We start from the raw sequence: 13,670 nt of genomic DNA on the forward strand, positions 1-13,670 counted from the left end.
AAGTGGCTGACTCTTAAATGGTAACGTTTGTAACTGCTTTCATATGCATAGGAACGATTTTTCCGACGGGTCGTTCCTCAGAACCAGGACCGGACCTGCTTTGCGAGACCTACTGAGCAAAGTAACCTCACTCCTGAATCTTTTTTCATAATAATGCCTGCAAATTATCATGGATCCAACATTTTGACAGGCTGTTAAACAAATTTCCAACATTAAAGATCATCGTACTCCAGATATGATCGCGCTAAGCATCAGGAACACCGTATGATTGATCAAAAGCACATCATGCCCTTTGTTCCCAGATCAGCTGCCCCGGAACATGCCGGAAGGCGAATCAGAAGCCGACGTGCCCTTGCTTAGCTCACGGACTCGCACGTGTTACACGGCCATAAATTGCAGGAATTGTTTCTCTTTAAAAAACACTGCGCCATAAATGCTACTATTCATATTTTGCATGCGGCGCATGTTGTTGTGCTCTTGCAGCTCCTGGTGGGTCCTCCTTCGGCGGTTTTCAGGCGAACCTCTGTAACTCATTCCCGAAACACGAGAGTATATGTCAGGCCTCCCGCTGGTGATTCACACGAGACGCACAGAGCTGCACTTTGGAGCCTTAGGGACATGAGACCGCAGAGCTGACCCTGGCTGTCGCTCCCAAATACAAAGACCCAGATATTTTAATGCATTTACATTTTATTTCTTTAGTAGAAAACTGGCATACATATTTGAGAAAGCAGGGGTCAGCCCATCCCTGTAGTAATTTAAGGGCACTCTGCTGGCCCTGAGATTCACACCATGCCTGCAGTCACCAAAATGTCTTTCCCACACTGGAGTCTGCCATTAGCATCTCCATAAAAACGTTTGACAGACAGCAGAGCCACGAAAACAGTGTGGACGTCGAGCGGGGTCCTGGTGGAGTCCTGGCTCTGTCTGGTGGGCCCACGTCTTTCACGTCAGAGCAGGAGCACTTCGATGGAATCTCTGGGCTGCCGCTGCCTCCCGCCTGGCTGGCCCTTCTTTCTCACGCCAGATCGGACGCCCCGTCAATATCGGGTCTGTGAAATGAAAAGGCAAAAGCAAATGAAAAGAAACAAAGAGCAGTAGCTACTTCCCATGTGTCTTCAGGCACTGCAGTCATATAGCTGACGGTTGTATCCAAAGCAGCACACATTTATGAGAGAAAGCAGGGCTAGATAAACGGGGGTGAAGGAGCTACCAAGGCAATCGCAGCACCAGCACTGGGATTTGAACTGTCGACCTTCCAAACACAGGTACAGCAGTGGGACCCCAGAGAGCCACACAGCACCCCCACACCACTTCTCCCTGACGTTTCTCTAGGACAGCCGTGGGTTATGTCAGTGCCCACCTTCTAAACTGCTGGGCTGAAACAGAAGGGGCAGTTCCCCAGCCCGGCTCAGTCCCCTGGCTCCTCATGGAGAACTTCTCCCTCCCCTCACATCAAACGCAGTCAACCGCATCTCCATCCTTTTACCTAAAACAGCTTTTAAAAAGTGTCCTTAATAGAACTAATTAGACGTAATTACTGTGTTGCCTCGTAGCAAGTTCCATTCATTAAGCACTGATGTCATCTTGTCTGAGCAACCCAGACAAACAGAATTTCCAGCACCAATGTGGCAAAGTCTTGCCCCAGTCCTCAAGTTAACACAAAGTCACATGGTCCCACAGGATCTCAGGCATTCTGGGTGCCAATTTTTCAAAGCCCACATGAGTGTTTCATCTGCTACCTCTGAGAGGAACCATCAGTCCTAGAAAAAAAGGAACCTCTATCTAAAGCTGTGCATGTAAAAATGAGAAATGAAAGCTTTTACATTTTCTCATGTACATTTTGATGTGAGAGTCCTGTTCCTCTCCTGTCCGTGAGAGACAGACCTCCCTGTAAGACATAAACCCCTCCCACTAAGGGTATCTAGGGCAGCACTTGTGTGAGAGACAAACCTCTCTGTGAGAGATATACTCCTCCCCAAAAGGCTGTCCCCTGCAGTACTTCTGTGAGACACAGACCTCTCTGTGAGAGCTTTATATCCCTCCCAATAAGGTTGTCCCCTGCAGCACTTCTGTGAGACACAGACCTCTCTGTGAGAGCTTTATATCCCTCCCAATAAGGTTGTCCCCTGCAGCACTTCTGTGAGACACAGACCTCTCTGTGAGAGCTTTATATCTCTCCTAATAAGGTTGTCTCCTGCAGCACTTCTGTGAGAGACAGATCTCTCTGTGAGAGATATACCCCTCCCAATAAGGTTGTCCCCTGCAGCACTTCTGTGAGAGACAGACCTCTCTGTGAGAGATATACCCCTCCCATTAAGGCTGTTCTCTACGGTATTTCTTTGAGGTGTGTATGACTTTCTTTGTGAGACACTCTTGTTGCCCATGATCCTCTCTGTGTGTGTTTTGTTACCCCCCACCACCACCCATCCCTCACCTCTCTCCCTGGCGGGTGGCAGGGGTTGGCCTCGCCCATCCCATATCAGACAGGCAGGAGGGCATCATTAAAATGTCCACCATTACCTATTCAGGTGTAATGTGACACTGCTGGGCCCCAGAGCAAACATGGGTCCAATTTATTAATATCTACTGGGAAATTAAAGGAAATCAAGGGGTTTCTATTCAGCCTGCGGGCCTTATAAACAGTGACCTCCAGGTGATCTTGTGCAGTCATAAAGTGCCTGACTTGAGAAGCTCAGACATGGTCCTGCCAGTAAATGGAGGCGTGAGATTTCATACAAAGGTCTGCAGTAACGGATGAACTTAACCGGACAGATGAGGCCACATCCTGTGAAACATCACCGAAGCTTTTGTGAAGCAGTATGTCCGGCCATATACGTATGCTGAACTCATAGCACATCCGGTTCATCATTTCACAAATGTCAGAGCTGCTCTGAATTTCCCCAATTCTACGATGGCGTGTGTGTCTCCTGATGGACAGGCTCCCCATCCAGGTGGCCAGGATGTTCCCCTGCGCCCTGCCTCTCTCCTCTCACAATCGCGCACCGAAAAAGTGGTCGGAAGATGGATAGATGGAGAATTGGAAGAGCATTACCACACATGGAAGTCATCTGGGTACATTTGGTCCCACTCAACGTAAAAACACAATGTGCTGCGTTGTTTGCATTGTCTTTCTGTGAATATTTTCATCTTTATGAATCAGGTCTTTCAATAATAGCAGTAGCATGGTTAATGCAGCATTCCTCCACCTCCCACTCAATTTCAGTTTCCCATTATGGCCTGCATTTGCCAAGAGCACAAAATTTGATGCTTGAGACATGTGCCCCCTTGTGTTCATGATAGGTATCACACTTTACAAACAATGCTGTATATTGTATGTTATTAACCGTATTTATGTCATGTGACCTGGCAAGGTGCCACGAGCTAACTATGCCATCTTGATGGTAACTAGCTGGCAGGATATTGAAAACCACTGTTAAACTGTTAAAAACTTGACATTTGCCTGGATGAGAACCTTACCTTCTGCTAGTACTGGTACATTACTAATTTTATCTTTTCCTGCTAGTCCTTTTTGTAGAACATCTTAGAGATCATTACAGTCTTCAACTGTCACACCAACTCCTGCTTCATTCTGTGCTAACGGTGGCAGGTAGTTTGGGGGGAGACAGATTTGTCCTGGCGGGGCTGTGATGTGTATGGGCACACATGCAATAGTCACATTGTGAAAGTATGCAGTGTGAGAAAGATTTTAAAGTTAAGATCTCATTAGTTAATAAGACTAACACTGTTTAGGGTACAGCTACACAAGGAAGGGGGCATCTGTCAATATTGCGACGGACCTCCCCCCCCCACCCCTTAATTTCTGATACCCCCAGTGGTGCAGCATGAGGATGTCTGTCAGCCCTGCGTCTGCATCGCTGTGGGTCAAAAGCTCACCTGCCTTTGGTCTTGGATCATGCGGCTGTGAAACCAATTCCAGAGGTTAGTAAAATAGGACAAATAAATCACAGCCTCCTCTTCCGCTCCTAGGAGCCCCCCCCCCCCCCCCCCCATGGGCATTACTCTTCACTCCATCAACTACAGATAGAGGTTTCCTTCTTCTGCATGTAAAGCCAACATAACTTTACTGTCAGATTTTACCTTGAGAGCTGGGAGTTTGGATTTCTGTGTGTAGAATATGCATGTTCTCTACAGGTCATGTGGGTTTTTGCCAGGTATTCCCATCTCCTTCTGGGGTGCAAAGACATGCAGTTAGTTGAACCCATGTTCAGAGGTGGATAGTTCAGGTTCAGAAAATATGATGGACCCTGTGATGGACGGGTATCTTGTCCAGCATGGACCCTAACCTAGCAGCCTGCCCAGCATGGACCCCAACCTAGTACCCTGTCCAGCATGGACCCTAACCTAGCACCCTGCCCAGCATGGACCCCAACCTAGCACCCTGTCCAGCATGGACCCTAACCTAGCACCCTGCCCAGCATGGACCCCAACCTAGCACCCTGTCCACCAGGGACCCCAATCTAGCACCCTGTCCAGCATGGACCTCAACCTAGCTCCCTGTCCAGCATGGACCCCAACCTAGTACCCTGTCCAGCATGGACCCCAACCTAGCACCCTGTCCACCAGGGACCTCAATCTAGCACCCTGTCCACCAGGGACCCCAACCTGGCACCCTATAAATCACACCAGGCTGTGGCTCATGCAGCTTGACTCCATGGTGAAACGTAAGGGATTTCTGATACGGCCAGGGCCATGTCCCCTTTGTGGTTGCCTCGCTACACGTGGTGGCAGGGAGTAGAGACCTCATGCACAGAACACAGGGGCATTTCTCAGCGATGAACTGGAGGGCCTCAAATGTCTCAAGTGTCAGCTGTGAAAAACGACTATAAACTACTTTTGTTTATGATTTTAGCCGAAACTTCTACACATGGAGCGAAGATTATTCTATTTGAACGTGCTACAGAATTGTGAACAGATAATGTCATCTGGTTATTGTTTTTATTGTACTTTTCCTAATTCCCTTGGTTTTAGCTTCCAGGGCATGTGTGAGGAAGGCGATTCCTCAGTACAGATATTCGGTCATGGTTCCATGTCTGTCTCCAGTACGACGTTTATAAGAATTCAGGATGAATGTCAGCACCAGCCCAGCTCAGCTCAGAAAACAGGGCGACTAGGAGCACAGCCGTCGTCTCTCCCCGCACCCCCACACCGCGCTGTCGCCCAGCTGCTGCGAGGAGCAGAAGCCAGAGAGAATACCTGAGTTTCTGACCCAAATGAGTAATGCTGCAGACCATTTCCACGCGGGAGTCAGTGCATAGCCACCTCTCTGTTTTGAATTATGACTTTCTAATGGTTATGTGACCAACAATTGCATCTAAACTATTCAATTAAAGGCCACTGCTGTCCCCAGAGTTTTCAAGGAGATGTTAGGGACACAGAAAACAGTCTCCCACATCACGGAGTGACACTTTCCTTCGTCGGCGCGCAGCGTGATTGATGGCAGCCATTTCCTGCTCGTGGTATGAGATCATTACTTCAGCATCACATTTTTTTAAATTACTCTGCCGCTCACAGAGTATCCTCAGGAGCGTGATGCTGTCGGCTGAAGCGGGGAGATTGAGGTCAAGGCGTGCGAGAACGTGCCCGCTTGGTTATGCTCTTTGGCAGCTAAGTGAGTAAACATGGCATAAATGCTCTAGAAAGTTCTCTCCCGAGCTACAGGACAGGGCAAACCTCTAGAAGGCATGAACCTCCCTGCCGGACCCTTAGTCCTCACATGCTTCATTCATTGAGCTGATAGCCCACAATGTGATCTGTGGCTCCAGGACTTTCGAAGTAACTCACTCTTTACTCTCTTTTCTCCCAGGAGGGTGTATCTACTGGCAAGATGGGTGTCACAGCAGAGTTATCAGTGGATGCATGGGGAGGGGGATACGTAATTCAGTGTGCCTGGGGCCCCTGATCATTACATCAATTAACTAAGGGGCCCCTGCTAATTCATTCATTTAACTAAAGGGCCCCTGCTAATTAATTCAATTAAAGGGCCCCTGTAATTATGTCAATTAAAACTGAACCCCTCCTATAAATGTCAATTAAACAACAACAAAAACAGCAATTAAAAAATAAATACTTGTATCATCAGGGACTTTAACCAAAGCAGTTCTAGAGAGTCTTGCTGCATGATATAGGTGACAGGAGACCCAGAAAGAGCCGGGATGAAGCACTTCGTTAAGCATGGAAACAGACGGACTTTCAGGACCCATAAAGTGGCATATTAAAGAAGAACGGAGGCTGAAAGGGCTCCGACTCATCGGCTAATGTGCAGCAATCCTGAGCGATCAGTGCTCACATGGGCATTCCTGAGGTACTACCATGCAGTTTTGGACCGGCACGTCATGGACCGGAGGCTACCAGAACATTCTGCCAAAGAGAGAAAAAAAAACCCGCCCTGCAAACCGGATAGTCTGCTTAAGGATACATTTTTAAATAAAGAAAAGAAAATGACAGCATATTATTTAAATATAGTATTTCAGATAATGAACAGCCAAAATCTTATGTGTCATACCAACAAAAATAGAACATTTCAGTCTTTAGTGATGGTCAGGGTTTACTTTGTATTTAATTACAAAGCAGAAATTATAGGTTGGTTTGGCAAGTGATGCACACATTAAGGACACTCTGGCTCCCGTCATACATCTGTAACAGTGGATTCTGACAGCGAACCCCCCGCCCCCCCCCCCGCATGAAAGAGGCTCCCAGGCAGTCATCATTTATGTGATGCCCCCTACCAGCCCAACTAGATGTTCATGCATTCATCCTGGAACATTACAATCTTCTATGCAAAAGAAGGTGGGACTGACCTATCTGGCTGGGTCAGCAGCACAATGTTTATACGACGCATACAGTCAGTGATTAATACCAGCATAGGGGCTCTGGGTCACCACAAGCCACCAGAAGAGCTTCAAAGGGTCCTGGCTTACAGTCTACCAACCAGCAAAAGCCTATTACCAGCACATGACGCCACTCTTCCATAAGAAATTCCATCTTTTGGTGTTACTGGAATGACGCAGGAAAACACTCCAGAATCTCCGGTAAGTGTTTGACTCAGTGACTTCTCATCCCCTGTGAATGGGCGCATTGTGTCTGTGGGCGATTCCGCTGCCCTCAGGATAAGAAGCATGTCTTCACTCGGGATGTCCGCTTAGTGATGTTTCCCTAACCCTCTATAGCGCAGACCAGCATGGGAATGAGGCCAAGCACCACGGTAGGTTAGCTTATTCCCAGTATGGTGAACACGACTCGCTGGGTCATATGGGCTCAGTAAGCCACTGCCTGTCTTCCGTTTCATTTCTCAAATGAATTTTGGTGCAATAAGGAACTAATATGGAGAAAACTAACCGAAATGAAATGGGTTGTATTTGATGAAACCGCTTCTGGACTTTATACTGACATGTGGACCTAAGGTTTGCAAAGGGTTTAACCTCAACCAGGTTAACCTGCTCTCTCCCTCAGAGTGACTTGCCATCTTCTTGTGTTCTTGTCTTCCTTGTGACTATTCAGCCAAGTAGCCTTCAGCCCTACACACTCCCACAGAATCACAGAGGTATTTGTCCCATGCTAATGCAAATAACCATGTCAGCGCTTGATGGCCATATATCCCTCATTAATCTGTTTCATATTTGTATAAGAAGCTGCTTATATGACGTTTGATGCATTTACTTCGACTGTGTACAAGATGTTTAAAAGGTTCTTAAGCAGGACCTGCCCCTTTTCATACCAAAAACTCTCTGTCACTGTCTCCTTCCAGTCATCTTGCTGCCAAAAACAATAAACAAGAAAAGGTCTGTTTTCGGATGATATTATGGGAAGTGCCATTTTACAGGCCATGCAAAGTAGTCAAGACGCCATCGATCTCCACTGTGGGCAGACAGCTACATCACTTATGCATTCAGAGACTTCTGTTGGTCCCTAACCAGGACACAAACAGAAAAGAGGAACAGCGAGCCTGATTTTTCATTTAGAGGTATTACTCTGTTAGATTATGGGCATAATGTTTCATTTCCTGAAGGCTAAGTCACATTTTTTTTGATGATAGTGGAGACAAATTTCTGCTCCCACTGCTCCAATTTCCAATCGTTGCTAAGAGAGAGAGAGAGAGAGAGAGACGATCATGGAGTTCATGGAGATGATCATGGAGTTTGTTTTCCTGGATCAGACAGAATAAGGATCAAAATCCAGGGAGGAGCAGAGCTACCGTTCTTTTTGAAGAGTGCCTCGCCAACGTTCCTCTCTGCAAAGTCAAGACGTCAGCTTTAAATGGGACTGAAGACCTATCAACTTAAGACCATTAAAAACACTTAAGGCAGTGACATTTTATCACTCAAAATGACTGGCAAACTTAGGCCAAATCACGCACAGAAAAGAGTCACAGAAAGTGTAGGGGAATTTCGTGTGACTGTCTGCCCAGCTATGTCATGTCAATGAACCAGTCCAGCCCGTCCATCCAGTCTGCTTTGAGCTTCCCTCACCTCAGATCAGCTGCTCTCCTTTTAAGGTACACACTCACGGAAAGTGCAGCCTGAATCTGAGGTTTGGAAGCAGCACAGCAAACCACTGCCGCATTAATGAGGAGAACATGCTGTCCATGAGAGTCAAGCCAACACTATTAGGACCTTCCTTGGGTTTTGGCCAGTTCCGTGGGAGCGATTAGACGCCGCATCCCTGGAAATTCCACGAGACCTGATGATCTCCTTCGAACTTCATCAATGAAGCTCTAGCAGGTCTCAGTGCTGTCTAATGAAACATTAGCGAATTTAAAATTGTCTCAGGTTCTTCCCATTTCGAAAACTGAAGTGAAGGAAATGACTTAAGCGGAAGCCATCATGGATGCCTTGGTGGCTCAGAAGGCAGGATCACAGCTTCTCACCGGCGATGGGGGGCTTGGATCTCACCTCTGGTCTTTGCACACAGTTTGCTTCCTTTCCAACAGCTGAGGGCTGCAATGTCTTTTCATTGTGAATGCCATCAACAGGCATCCCATCCAAGGCCCTCCGATCCTGTATAGCAGGGGTTTACAACCTCTAGAGCAAAAATGTCACGGGGGTGGGGGCAGGGGGGTTGGCGATCATTTAGCTCTATACATTTTTTTAGCCTTTTATATTTTTCCGGGGGCCATTACAATGTAGAAACATCAGGAGTTGCAGAGAAAGGTATAGCTTGAAAATAGTTTATTGTTGGAAATTAACCAATCCCTCCCCCCAAAGCCCCCAAAGTTCTGTGGTGTGTGGGTTGGAAAGCACTTCTGTATATAATGATCATATGGAAAACGATGGACAACATCACCCATTTATCATATTGATGAAGCTTCTGTGTGCGTGTCCAGCACAGTCTTTTAACATTAAATTCACTACATAATAGACCTGGATTGTTGTTTTGTTGGGCTGTAAAATTCTGAAAAAGTACTCAGTGAGAAAGAAACTTAAAAACACAAAAACAAGTCATACTGTCAGGTCAAGCTCAGAGAGAAGTGCCTGCGATCTTCCTTTTGTGATCACTCTGATATTCTATCTATACTCAGTGTTCTACCTCTGCTCCATCCACCTGTCACAACAAGCTAAAATGGCACACAGATATCTCGTATCATACTCTGTGCCAACGCAAAGCCAGAATTCCACCCTGAAGAAGAGGCCCACTGGCTTAATGAAAGCGGCCAACTCAAGCCTCCCCACCAACAATACTCTCTACTTAATGCATGCTTAGTAGGAAGTTGACATTACACCAGAACGCAACCTGCAAGTGTCTGCTGAATGCAGACCCATGAGGTCATCACACTCAAAAAGCTCACAGAGATAAAGCAGTCAAAACACTTACATCAGCAATAAAATTATGCAATTTTCTAGACGGTTGCTGTCTGGCAGATAAGCAGTTGCTTTCTGTTAGCAGTTAGAGACAATGATTAATCAGCACTTTCACCAATTACATACAGTACTTATGAATGTACAACTGTCATCTTGCTGAAGTTAAGGTTTCTCCAAATCCATAACATGATCCATTTCTGTCCCAACAATGAAGTTCACAGTGGGAACAGATGCTGTGGTCTTTCATTGTGAGGATGATGTCAGAACAGAGGTGAAGGAGATAAAAGATCCGGCAGCTGGCCAGTGGCTGCTGAACGGGGGCCTCAATCCCCCACTGTACTGGGATTATGTTAAATCTCACATGCAGATCCAAGCCCCACTGCTGCTTCTCCAGAGGATTTGCAACTTTCGCTGCCCCCACATCCCTTTCCTCTGTATTTAAGCTGGTTGACAAACACTGGCATCTCAGGTCCGGGGAACGAAGACCCAGAACCACATCCATCTCATTTGGAAACCACCATATATGACCATGACGATCTCAGCCCCACTTCCTGAACAAAAGGTCCCCTTGATGCCGTTTCCGCAGTTTAAAGTCTGCCTCTATAAATACACTTATTTATATGTATATGTATACTTAGACACGGCCCAATTTCTTTAAGTGTGGTTTGGACAAGCAGTCTTGAGTGGCCTTCGGCAAAACGCGTCATCAGATCTTTCCTTGCTCAGATGCTCCTCAAAGAAAAAGGAAAAAAAGGAGACCTTTGTTTGAAGTTCCGCTACGTTTTGTGTGTCACGCCTCAAGAGTCCAAAGCAGGACGACCCAAAGTGAAAAGGAGAAGCTCGCCGTGTTCATTTCCTGCATTAACAGCATTAATGCAAACCAGACGACGGTGTGCAGCGTTACGGCAAATTCACTTATAAGGAAACCGGATTCTTAACAGATGTGTGGAGGTGCGCGGCCATGTCAAACGCGTCTCCTGCGGGCGGCACTGCCCTCAATACGGCTAGCGGATACCTACAAGTAAGAGTGCTGCAGGACCTCCGGAAACCCGAGGGGGCCAGCAGCGTGGGGACAGGGTTCGCTTGTGCACAAGAGAAAAGAGGATCCAAGCAACCCCCCCCCCCCCCCCCAAATTAGATGAGAAAAACATTCATGTGTCGATCAACACCCCCCTGCTTCAGTGAGCGCTGCAAAAGACATCAGCGCAGGGGAAACATCCTCATGCACAGAAGCCCAACATATCTATCATCTCTCCTGGGAAAGGGAGGGAAAGGAGGACAGAGCATGGGGACTGAGGGAAGGGCGGGAGCAAATTATTACTGCAGGTCAGCAATTGCAAAACACTACAAAATATCCTAGGAGACAAATATAAGCAAAGCAGAAGGGCATCTCTGTGTTGCGGCTGGTCTGTGTGCCTGGTGACCTGCGATGGGGACACAGCGCTATGCCATGTTATGGATTGACTTCGCCATGCTGACACTGTGATGAACTGCATCGGAAACCCAGCGGGCAAAATCCTGATTTGGGATCTGCAGGAAAATTGCAGCGTACTGGACGCCGTCCATTTCTGAGCTGGACAGTAACTATTACGATGATGCTAGATCAACACATTCACACATCATTCCCTCGATCGATGGCTAACTACAGGAGAATAAAGCGTTCTTCCGTATTTTATCGCAGAAAAGGCTCAAATTTCAGTCTGTATACTAAGGAGAACCATTCATGAGACATTCTGCAGTTCAATTTCTTACACTTAGGTGATATTAAAGACACTTTCACTTAATAAACTTACTTCACCTTTACAAGTATTGGGCCTTTTCACATTTAAAAACATTCACACAATCGATTGGGCTGAAATTGCTTATTTTTGAGTATTAGAGATGTCAGCAAAACTGTCCTTTGTATATCTCATACAACTGAAGTAGCAAGATAAACGTATGAGTGAAATTACAGGCTCTGACTGCATGGGTGAATAACACACATGATGAAAGCAAAGAGCTGCTTTGCGTTCACTGTATCATACACCAAGGCAAGAACACCACCCCCACTCAGCCTGAAATGCTTCAAACAGCTGGAAAAAGAGATACCGATTGTGTCCTGATTGACATGAAGTTGCAATTTTCCTACAAACCTGGAAAAATGCCCATAATATAAAAGCATAAAGCAGAGACCTCTACACTGAAAGGTTGCTTTACAAGCCTGGCTTGAGGGAATAAGAGCCCATCTCCATGGAAACGGCGAGGAAGAATGCACAGGTAGAGAAAGGTGCTGCGCTCAGACCCTGCGCACGAAGCCGAAAGCAAGCAAGCAGCAACAGTTTCGGAAAAACCCCGAGGAGCAGAAAAGAGAGGCAGTAACCAGCCGGAGTGCGAGGACAGACGTGTGTCAGGACACAGAACAGACAAAGATGCCACGTGACAGCGTCAGCAAGCAATATGCTCAACTATAGCGCCAAAATCCATTATTTCTCCGTTGCTCAGAGTATGACATGACAGACCCCATATTGTGAATCGCTCGCCAAACATCATATGCGGGCAAAAATAAATACTAAGTAAAGCAAAGCTATCTAATTACAAATAATACACCTACATACACAATTGGCATTTAAACCTTTCTACAGTTCTGAGAAAAGAAGTATATTTTTAACTGACGCGCATGTTGGTGTACATCCAATAACATAAAATTTATCATCACAAACAAAATCCAGAATTCGCTTTGCATACAAAAATAATAGAGACCTTAAACCCACAAGTTGAAATGAAGCGTCGTGAAAAGTAGCAGGGAAGTTCAACTGAAGGGCAGGTTGAGTTTAATGACTCCATGGCCAGTACTCCTTCTACAGCATATGGACTCGATACGATCACCGCCTTTTATCCCCTAAACCTGCAGGGCAGTGTGATGGCGACATCTAGCGGGGAAAGCGTTCGTTTACATTCAAATAGCACTGGGACGCGTGAAAGATGAATTATGTTATTTACCCCCCGGCTGGACTGCAGTTAAAAATCGGCCCCTGACTTTTTCCCATAAAGACCTACCACACATACATACCTACGGTAAAATGTGCCCAGCCTGGGGGTGGAGGGTGGGTACGATGACTTTTGCCTGATATACCAGATGGCGTCCACCAAAGAATAACATGGTGTTGGTCCAGTTCTTGAAAAATAACCACAGAAAATCGTAATCTTAGTGTAACCGAATACATGTCGTTGTTAAGAACATGTCGGAAAATCAAATCAACAAATCAAACTGGTTAATTAAGCGATCGGCTGGACTGAGAAGCAGCGTAAACCGCTGTACACCGATAGAATAAAGATCATTAATAACGCACAATTTGAATACGTTTCATTGTCACTGTGTATTAAATTCACTGTGGGCAAAATCCGACATAGAAACCTGGTAGATACCTCCGGGGAAACGTGCCAAGCGATGGTTTATAATAACGTGGTTTATACGAAAAGAACTTCGCAGAAAGACAATGGTCATGACGTCACGCATCTGTAGCATACATGCGTATTATACTAAAAACAAAGATGCAGAATTTCAGTTCAGGTATAAAATAAAATTAAAAAAGTTAAATGGACAATGAACATAAGTAAATCGACTAGTCAGTCGTCCTTTGATAAAGGACAAATTGTAATGGTGAATTTAAATTGAGAGATCGGTGAAGCGATGTGAAAAGTGCAAATAGCTTGTACTCTGCGGGGACTGGAGGTGTTCATGTCTGCATGACCGAGGAAACAGCACTGAAGGGGAAGGGAAAGTGATTTTATCTGTAATAAAGCATCGCAGATGCATGACGACACCGGCTGAAAGTGGGACGCTGCGCGCGCGCAGAGTCACGATGGGTGTAA

At 46.2% G+C, this 13,670-nt stretch overlaps 1 long non-coding RNA gene across 1 annotated transcript; it reads right to left on the reverse strand.

The window, feature by feature from the left end:
* Positions 1-678: 678 nt before the first annotated feature.
* On the reverse strand, positions 679-13,323 carry LOC125724409 (uncharacterized). The gene is made up of 3 exons (XR_007387190.1): positions 13,224-13,323; positions 12,868-12,972; positions 679-1,052 (listed from the first exon to the last, which is right to left on the reverse strand). It is a non-coding gene; the product is annotated as an uncharacterized LOC125724409 (long non-coding RNA).
* Positions 13,324-13,670: the final 347 nt, after the last annotated feature.

The sequence above is a fragment of the Brienomyrus brachyistius genome, chromosome 2 (genome assembly GCF_023856365.1).
Source record: "Brienomyrus brachyistius isolate T26 chromosome 2, BBRACH_0.4, whole genome shotgun sequence".
In the NCBI taxonomy this organism is placed as follows: Eukaryota; Metazoa; Chordata; class Actinopteri; order Osteoglossiformes; family Mormyridae; genus Brienomyrus; species Brienomyrus brachyistius.